This window comes from Silene latifolia, chromosome 9 (assembly GCF_048544455.1).
Source record: "Silene latifolia isolate original U9 population chromosome 9, ASM4854445v1, whole genome shotgun sequence".
NCBI lineage: Eukaryota > Viridiplantae > Streptophyta > Magnoliopsida > Caryophyllales > Caryophyllaceae > Silene > Silene latifolia.
This window is the reverse complement of record NC_133534.1, coordinates 155,408,095-155,416,687: the sequence shown is the minus strand read 5'-3', so window position 1 is coordinate 155,416,687 and position 8,593 is coordinate 155,408,095. Positions and strand designations below refer to the sequence as shown.

Here is an 8,593-nt window from a genome sequence, read left to right as displayed (position 1 = left end):
TTCGTGAAACCCTAATGTCCCAAATAGGAGATATGTAGACAAATCATATCTTCTATTATTTTTTTCCTTAAAGCCTAAAAGATAATAAAAGAATATTCCAAAAGATAGAATATAACTTATTCAATTATTATCTTTTCCATAAATCCTAAGATATGATAATATTTTCTATAACAAGAATGTATTTTATCATAAAAAAATATATTAAGTAAGATATAAAAGATATGAAAAGATATTCCTTACAGAATAAAATCTTTACAAAATATACCTTAGGTTACACGAGATGTCACGGCTCATATGCCTCGTGACTCGTGCAAACCCTAGCTCAATATGTGGGTTAGAATTTAGGTTTTAAGAGAGGTTATGTTAAAACCCTAATTAGTAGCATGGTCCAACTCATAAATTGACCCAAAACAACTACTTACCAACGTTTAACATAAAACCGAACTCCGCACTAACTCGGGCTTTATTTAATAAATACTCGTACTAAAACATTTAAAATAAACTTTAAACAATTTTCAAAAATAATTTTAAAACAACATATGTCGTGTATAGTAAACTCAGCATCTGAATGTTATAGTAGGAGAGCTATAACATTGAGCTCTTTTACTAGTAATGTTATAGCTGCAAAGCTATAACTTTACCAATTCATGAAATTCATTCGTAGATACCATTACGAGACAATCACCTATACTATTCTAATCTTCATAGGAGATCTTCGAGTATAGGCTACTTCATCATCCAAGCTTGATTATTCTTCAGACGGACTTCGTCTTCACATAATACTTGAATGAATCTTCAGATAGTTTGATCTTTAATTGAGGCTTGACTATCATATACTTCCATCACAATTCTCTTTGTTGCGTGTAATAAATAAATCTAATCTAAAAGACTTAAATAAACGATTACGGGCAACGAGTATATAAATTATAAAGCACCTTGACATGATCAAAACACAAACATATATTCTATATGGTTCAACATGCATGTTGTAATTGGAATTATTCGATTGTTGTTAGGTGGAGACTTCGTAGAGGAGAGGAGCCATTTTAGCCTACTTGATTGTCTCGTTTCAGTTGTGCTAAGATAGGGTTTGTCTAATCGGTTTACTGTTTAATTGATTTATGATTTTGTTGGTATGATTGATATTGTGATTATCTACTATTGTTGGAGTAAAGTTGGTGTTGGTGTTGAGATGGTTAATGATGTTCGCAATGTGCGTCCTCGGCTGAGTGCAGTCACTTGGGGGAGTGGCTTCACGCCCTACTTTTGCTCTCTGTGGAACCCGCCACAGGAGGGGATGTGCACATTAATGAACAGGATTATCGCTCGTTGATAAGCGGGGCTTAGGTGGTTATGGCTGCGGTCCCCCACTGGCAGGGCTACACACTTTAGTGAGTAGTCGGTTACATGATGTGATTGGGAGTTGGAGGTGGATTGTGAACAGCTGTTTATCTTATCCTACCTTGTCTTATTTTGGTTATGCAGTAAACTAACCCCGTTGTTGTTTTGTAAATTTGTGGTGATCCATTTGGGGACGGTGAGCATATTGTGACGGTGATGATGGTTGTGACACCCCATATACTCAAGAGCCGTAACAAGACCTTCCCCAGCATATAAGGGCGTCACCATCTCGGTTGCCCGAGGACAGTAATAATCAAATGTCGATAAAAGAACATGTAAGTTATATCCTTAGTGATTAACAAGACTACTTATATAAAAGATACAACTCAAAACCACTATGTGAACTACTTCTGTCGTTACTCGTGAAAGACTCGTCCCGCCAAGAACCCAACTAACATCCAGGTCACAACCTACTAAGACTGACTGCTCACCATAAGGGATCACGGTAGACACAACAGAAACGAACAACAAGACAAAATCACACAAGGTCAGTAACTGAAGAAACACACCAACAACCACATACACAACACATGCACAACAGAACATACATACATCACATGTCCTCCAACCAATCACCGTCACCGGCTGTCCACTGGACCAGCCCTGCCAGTGGGGGACCGCAGCCGTACCCACCAAATCCATGCTCATCATACCGAGCGATAAACCCATGTCCATTAATGTGCACATCCCCTCCCATGGCGAGTTCCACGGAGGGCGAACTACGGGCGTGAAGCCACTCCCGCAAGTGACTCCACTCAGCCGAGGACGCACCTTGAGAACCAGAGACAAACAATCACAACCAGTGGTATCACAACAACGATAAACAAAATAACACAACACCAACCAATTATCACGATCAACCATACCGACACTACAACAACCAAACCACATCAAATACACTCTAGACAGCCAGCAGTACTAAGTAGGCGAACCTACCTTTAACGCACCGCAGCGATTCCGCATCCGACAACATGATACCAACCAACCAAGCAACACACCTATACAAACAGTACAACCAACTATTACTATCACTACAACCCTAACTGAAAACAACAACGACAACGATGATGACGATGACATACCTACGCATAACAATCCGGGGTTTAGACCGCTACCTGACTCAAGCAACCCATCCCCATTGATAAGGCTAAAATCGTATCACCTTAATCAAAGTAAACCTAAACTACTACTAACAAAATAGCTAGCGGTAAGTCAGGGTCGAATCCACAGGGAGGCGGTGATTATCTAATTTGTTTATATTTAATTCCGTCTTAAGGTAACCAGTTTTGGGGGTTTGATTGTTTGTATGCTAATCAACTAATTGCAAGTAAATAAAAGATGAATAACAATAATATTAAAAGGTCTAGGGATCGGGTTCACTAGGTCGTCGTCAAAGGGTAGAATTTAATTCATTGATTGAGCAATGTATATTGTTGAAAGTCATATGATCGGTCGATTCAATATTTCTTTTAGATCTAATTTAACATGCGGTCGCTATCATTAAATTATCTCTATTCAATTATCGTGGCCTATATTAGTCTTAACCCGGTCGGTGATAATCCTAGTTTATGCAAGACTAATTAATCAATTCTGATCAGTAATTAACTAATTAGAAGTAGTACGATAATCAAACAACAATTAAGAGCAATTTAACAATCAATTCATAATAATCCCTTTTCTAACAACCTAGATCCCCTTTCACCCTAGATAAGTGATTTAGCTACGCATAATAGAAACAATAACATTAATAAGAAACATGATTGCAAGCATAAAAGATGAACAATGAAATAAATGACTAATAATAAAGGAAAGATTAAGAACAATACCGTAAATAGCTAGATCCGGAAGTAAGAACAATAAATAAACTAAACTAAGTATATTAGAGAGTTTTCTAAGGTAGCTATATTAAACCTACTGAAAATAAAGCATAAAATAACCTAGGGTACGAGTTTTGGTATTTATAGCAATACATAACCGACTTAAGGAAAGTTGCGGGAATTATAAAACTGGAAGGTTCCTCGATCGAGCCAAGGGTGACTCGATCGAGGCACCAAAGTTCAAGAACACCCAACTCTCGACATTGCGAAATTTAGTTGATTAGGTTGGCTCGATCGAGGCACCAATTTCCTGCTTCGCGCACTGAACTTCAAACGACCGCCATTTCTTTTTGTTACTTGTCAGAAACAAGCGATTTTTGCGGCGTTGGAAAGCTAAGAAGATAAGCTTTCACCTCCAATTGGAATCACTTAAAAATCTGTTGTAGAACTCGAGATATGGCTCTTCAAAGGAGGCACTAATGATAAGAAGCTCTTTTCTTCGTGTTTTCTTCTTAACTTCTCTTCCTTCATTCTTATGGATTCTCGTGCCATGCTTCGTGTATCCCTTAATGCTCACTCCGCGATGCACATTTCATTCCTTTGCTCCTCAAATGCATCATTCCTGCATTAAACATCAAAAGGCGGAAGTATCGACATTCTAGCATAAAAGGCATGTAAATGATATAAACTAGCACGAAAACCGTATCAAAAGTAATTAAGGGGAGGCATAAATATGTATATAATTATGACTAATCAAACTCCCCCAAACCATCTCTTTGCTTGTCCTCAAGCAAAGCAATACACAATACAAAAGGCAATCATACAAATGGCGAATAAACGACTCAGAGCTAATGTTTAATTCACATACAAATCCCAAGCTATCCATATCTTGTAACAAAGCAATGACTAAAGTGTACCAATAAAACAAATTCAAAGGTATGGGAAATAGAAAACATAGCTCAAGTCTCAGGTCACCATACTATAGACAAATGCCAAATACCTTTCGATCTTGCAAGACAAATTAGTCGGATTCTCGCGGATTCACTCATGCACTCATAAGTATTGTAAGGGTGAGTTATATGTGAAGATAGAAAGAAGTAGAAACACTCACTCAACTTATGAAACATGCATGCAATCGAGTGTGACAGAGATTTCCCCAACTAATATGCAATCACATATGTAGACAAAAGTACATGTATCAAGGACAATAAGGGTGGCAAATGGGATAAAGGGATAGAAATGGTTTGTGACAAAGCACGTTATGGATATGTGGAGCTAAGACGGTAGTCGCAGCGCTAACCAAAACAAAAACAAAATCTTTGATAATAAATGAACCCAACTTAGAGAAATGATCTCAACTTTACAACATATGAGAGCTAATAAATTACTCTCCAATTATGCATTAGACTCTAACAACCATCCTTTTGATCCTTGACAAAACCAAATGAAACAATCTATTTTCTTTTCTTTTCTTCTTTCAATTTCGATTTTTTCGATTTTTTCTTTCTTCTTTTTTTCTTTTTTTTTTCTTTTTTTTTTCTCTTCATATTTTTATTTTCCAACACAAGGATACAACACAATCGTTAAAAGTATTTTGCTATACCGACAGGACAACAATAAGTCCCAACCCAACCATAATAGCAAAATAATTATGATAAACAAGCAACTGCGACTGTCCCGAAAAGGTAGGCAAATTCTTGATTGTAGCTCATAAGACGTAATTAATATTGGCTACAAGGGTTCAAACGGGCTAACAAAAGGTAATGTAAGGCTTATTTGAACGATAAGAATCGCCTATCCACATGTACTTAGTCGAATGAAAGCAATAAAAGTATCAAGAAATCAATGTCACACTTATGCAATTTCATATTACACATTCCACAAGGAGAAACCACACTCAAGCCTAATTGACAATGAGACCAGTTTATTGATGTTCCTGGCCTTGGAAGCTTTATAGACCTCAGAATTTAAGTAGTTTACCAACGTAATTATGTCAAATCTAATCAATATAAGGCATGTCAATACGGTTAAGACTTGAATTATGAGCTTTGTTTTCATGGCTAACGAGTCAAAACAATGTACATGGACAACTATTTGGGATTCAAATGCAAAAACAATGCAATTTAACATCATAGTTTTAAATTCACCAAGACTCGACCTAAAATAAATAAATAAAACATGTTTTTGTATTTTGAAATATTTAATTTTTATGTATTTTTGATATAAAAGCACACAACAGAAATAAATCACACAACATAAATAAACTCCTCCCCCAAACCTAAATGTCACAGTGTCCCCATTGTGACGCCTACAGCATAGCAATCACACACAAATCCAGCAACCTAAAGGACACAACTAACAAAAGAAGTGGAAAAGAAATAGATAATTGATGTGACCATAATTGGCGCATATTTAGCCCCCGAATTAGCCTTGTTTCCATGCTTTTTAGTGCTTATTTGGGTCATTTCTTATCTTTAGTTCTTTGTTTTGCTTATTCTTTGAGATTTTGATCCCTTGGTAGGAAAGGAGTAAGAATCTTGCATTTTCATGGCAAAACAAGACTAAATTGATCGAATCCAATGACCAAGCATCAAGGAGAGACAAGATTAGAAGGCCTTTGTACATATCATAGTAGAAGAGCAATGTTGAGGAAAGATCCTTGAGTCCCCAAGGAAATCCCCAAGGAATTTATGAAGAAAAGGGAAGAAAAAGAAGAAGTTACTATGCTGACTGACAATCCGAGCGGATTGCCAGCAATCCGCCCGTCCAGCCCCTGCACAATCTGAGCGTCCCTTGCCAGAATCCGCTCGGATTCCCCCTCAACAATCCGTCCGGATTCCCCAGAATCCGCTCGGATTCCATCGCCCAAATCCGGCCGTCCCGACCTTATTCCGCCCGGATTTCTTCACAGCACGGATTGCCTTCTTCAAGCTACGAAAAGAGAAGCCCTTCTCTCAGAAAATACCGGGTCCTCCTTGCTCAACTTAAAAAGTGTAATTACTAGTTTAGCCCTTAGTTAACCCTAATGCATCCTCCCTAATTTTCACTATAAATACCCCATTAGGCTAATTAGAGGAGCATGTTCTTCTTATCAATAATTAGTGTAGTTAATATCAATCAAAACTCTCGTCAATATTGTAATCAAGTATTAATCATGTTTTAATCCAAGTTTTAGTTCTTTAATCTCTCTTTTGTTCATCCTTTATTTTGGGTAATTGAAGATTATTTGGGTTATTATTGGGAGATTGACAACCTCTCAATCTAGCATTCAAGTACTTCTATTATTCTTGCTTTATTATTGGAATCATTAGTAGGTATAATCTCTTAATCCCTTTTTAATTATTGTTAATTACTTTCATTTATTCATCATGTTTCATATTGTTAGTATGATTGACAACCTTGCTAGCATGATCAACATGATAATGAGTGAGTAGTCTCTTAGCTAGGGTTAATGGGTGATTAGGGGAAACCAACATGGGGAATGATTCATGCTTAAATTAATATGCTTTCATGCTTTATTTGCTTGCTTGTTTTGATCTCAACTCATGCACATGTTATACTTGATGAAATACTAAGCCTATGAATCCTTGCATTTACTATCATCTCCTATCTTTTCAATGAGACTTGTAAGACATAACCCAACTCGAGTCTCATTAGACCATGCATGTTGTTGAGTAGGGAAGATTAAGTCGACTTGTAGGTGTTGTACAATCTAATCGATTCGGCTCCGGGACCCAAACTTTCCTAGGATTGTAAGATATAACCCAACTCAATCCATCACAACAATAATTGCTTGCTTATAATTTGAGAACATGTTTGTATGATCATATCCCATGATTCCCCTATGATCCCATGACACCCTAGTGCCTTTAATCAATTGTTTACACCCCTTTTTATTCATCTTGCTTGTTTATTTTCATTGTTATTCTAGTTTAGTAACCTTCTACATCAACCCAATTTGTGACACCCCTTAGACACCACTAGTTACAATAGAAATCTCATTTCAACTCCCGTCCCTTGGGATCCGACCTTTACTTGCCTCTTTACTAATTGTAGAGTTGCTTGTTAAGCTATAAATTGTGTTTTGATTCGACCGTGACCAACGACCACATCTATTTATTTGTGAATACGAAACGGACCGATCAAAAATGGCGCCGTTCTTGCGGGGACGGTGTTTGTTTGACTTAGATTTCTTCTTATTGTTATTAGTTGTGTCTTTCTTCACCTTGAGGAAGTAACACTCCTCAAGGTTTGTTCTAATTGTTTTTGAGTTGTTTGATATTTTGCATGTCTAGAAGGTTACAAAGTGATTTGTTACCTTTTGACCGTGAAATCGAAAGAACCTTGACGAACAATAGGAGACTTGTTAGGAGGAATTTGAGAGGTGTTGGTGAAGTTGTTCAACCCACTAGTGAGTTTGTCAATCCTTTCGCAATAGAAGGAGAAGAAAACCCATTACACAATACCCCACAAAATCCACCTACAATGCCAAAATTCTCGTCACACTCCGTACCCACCGAGGATAATCTACCAAATGGTACTCCTACACCACAACATCTCACCGGAAATTTTATTGCCAAGTCCGCCTTCATCCAACTAGTTGAGAGGAGCCAATTTGGGGGGATGCCTAGTGAGGATCCTCATTCTCATATGGAAACCTTTTGCGATTATTGTGATGCTATCTCTCAAACGGGCGTGACTCAAGACCAAATTAGATGGGTCTTATTTCCTTTTTCCTTAATCGGCACCGCAAAGCAATGGCTGAAGGGCCTTGATAAGGCCACCCTTGGAATAGATTCTTGGAAGAAGTTGGCTCTAGCTTTCTACAAAAAATTCTACCCACCGGAAAAGACCAACATGCTAAGAGCTCAAATTACGGGTTTTAAGCAAAGGGATGAAGAGTCTTTGTATGAAGCTTGGGAGCGGTTTAAAGGTATTTATCGCTCATGTCCTCACCATGGACTTAGCGAATGGGTTTTGGTGCAACAATTTTGGAATGGTTTATATGAAGATTCTAGGAACATTCTCAATATGGGATCAAATGGAATGTTCACCGAAGTTGATGACAATCAAACATGGAACAAGATTGAGGAAATGGCGGTCCATAACTCACAATATAGTAGACCTCGCAAGGCTACTAGAGGAGGAAAGCATGAAGTGGACTCCGTTACTCAATTGGGTGCTCAACTTAGTGCTCACATTGACACAATCAACTTGAAGTTTGAACAAGCTATGGCTAGACTTGAGGAAAACTCAAAATCCTCGAAGCATCATGTCAATGCCATGACGGCATCCTCATCAATCCCATGTGGGATATGTGAGAATTGTGGAACTTTGGGTCATGACCCAAGTGAGTGTAGGGGAACAACCGAACA

At 37.7% G+C, this 8,593-nt stretch overlaps 1 non-coding gene across 1 annotated transcript; it reads right to left on the bottom strand.

Moving 5' to 3' along the window:
* Positions 1-8,075: 8,075 nt before the first annotated feature.
* Positions 8,076-8,182, bottom strand: LOC141603038 (small nucleolar RNA R71). The gene has a single exon (XR_012524937.1). It is a non-coding gene; the product is annotated as a small nucleolar RNA R71 (small nucleolar RNA).
* Positions 8,183-8,593: the final 411 nt, after the last annotated feature.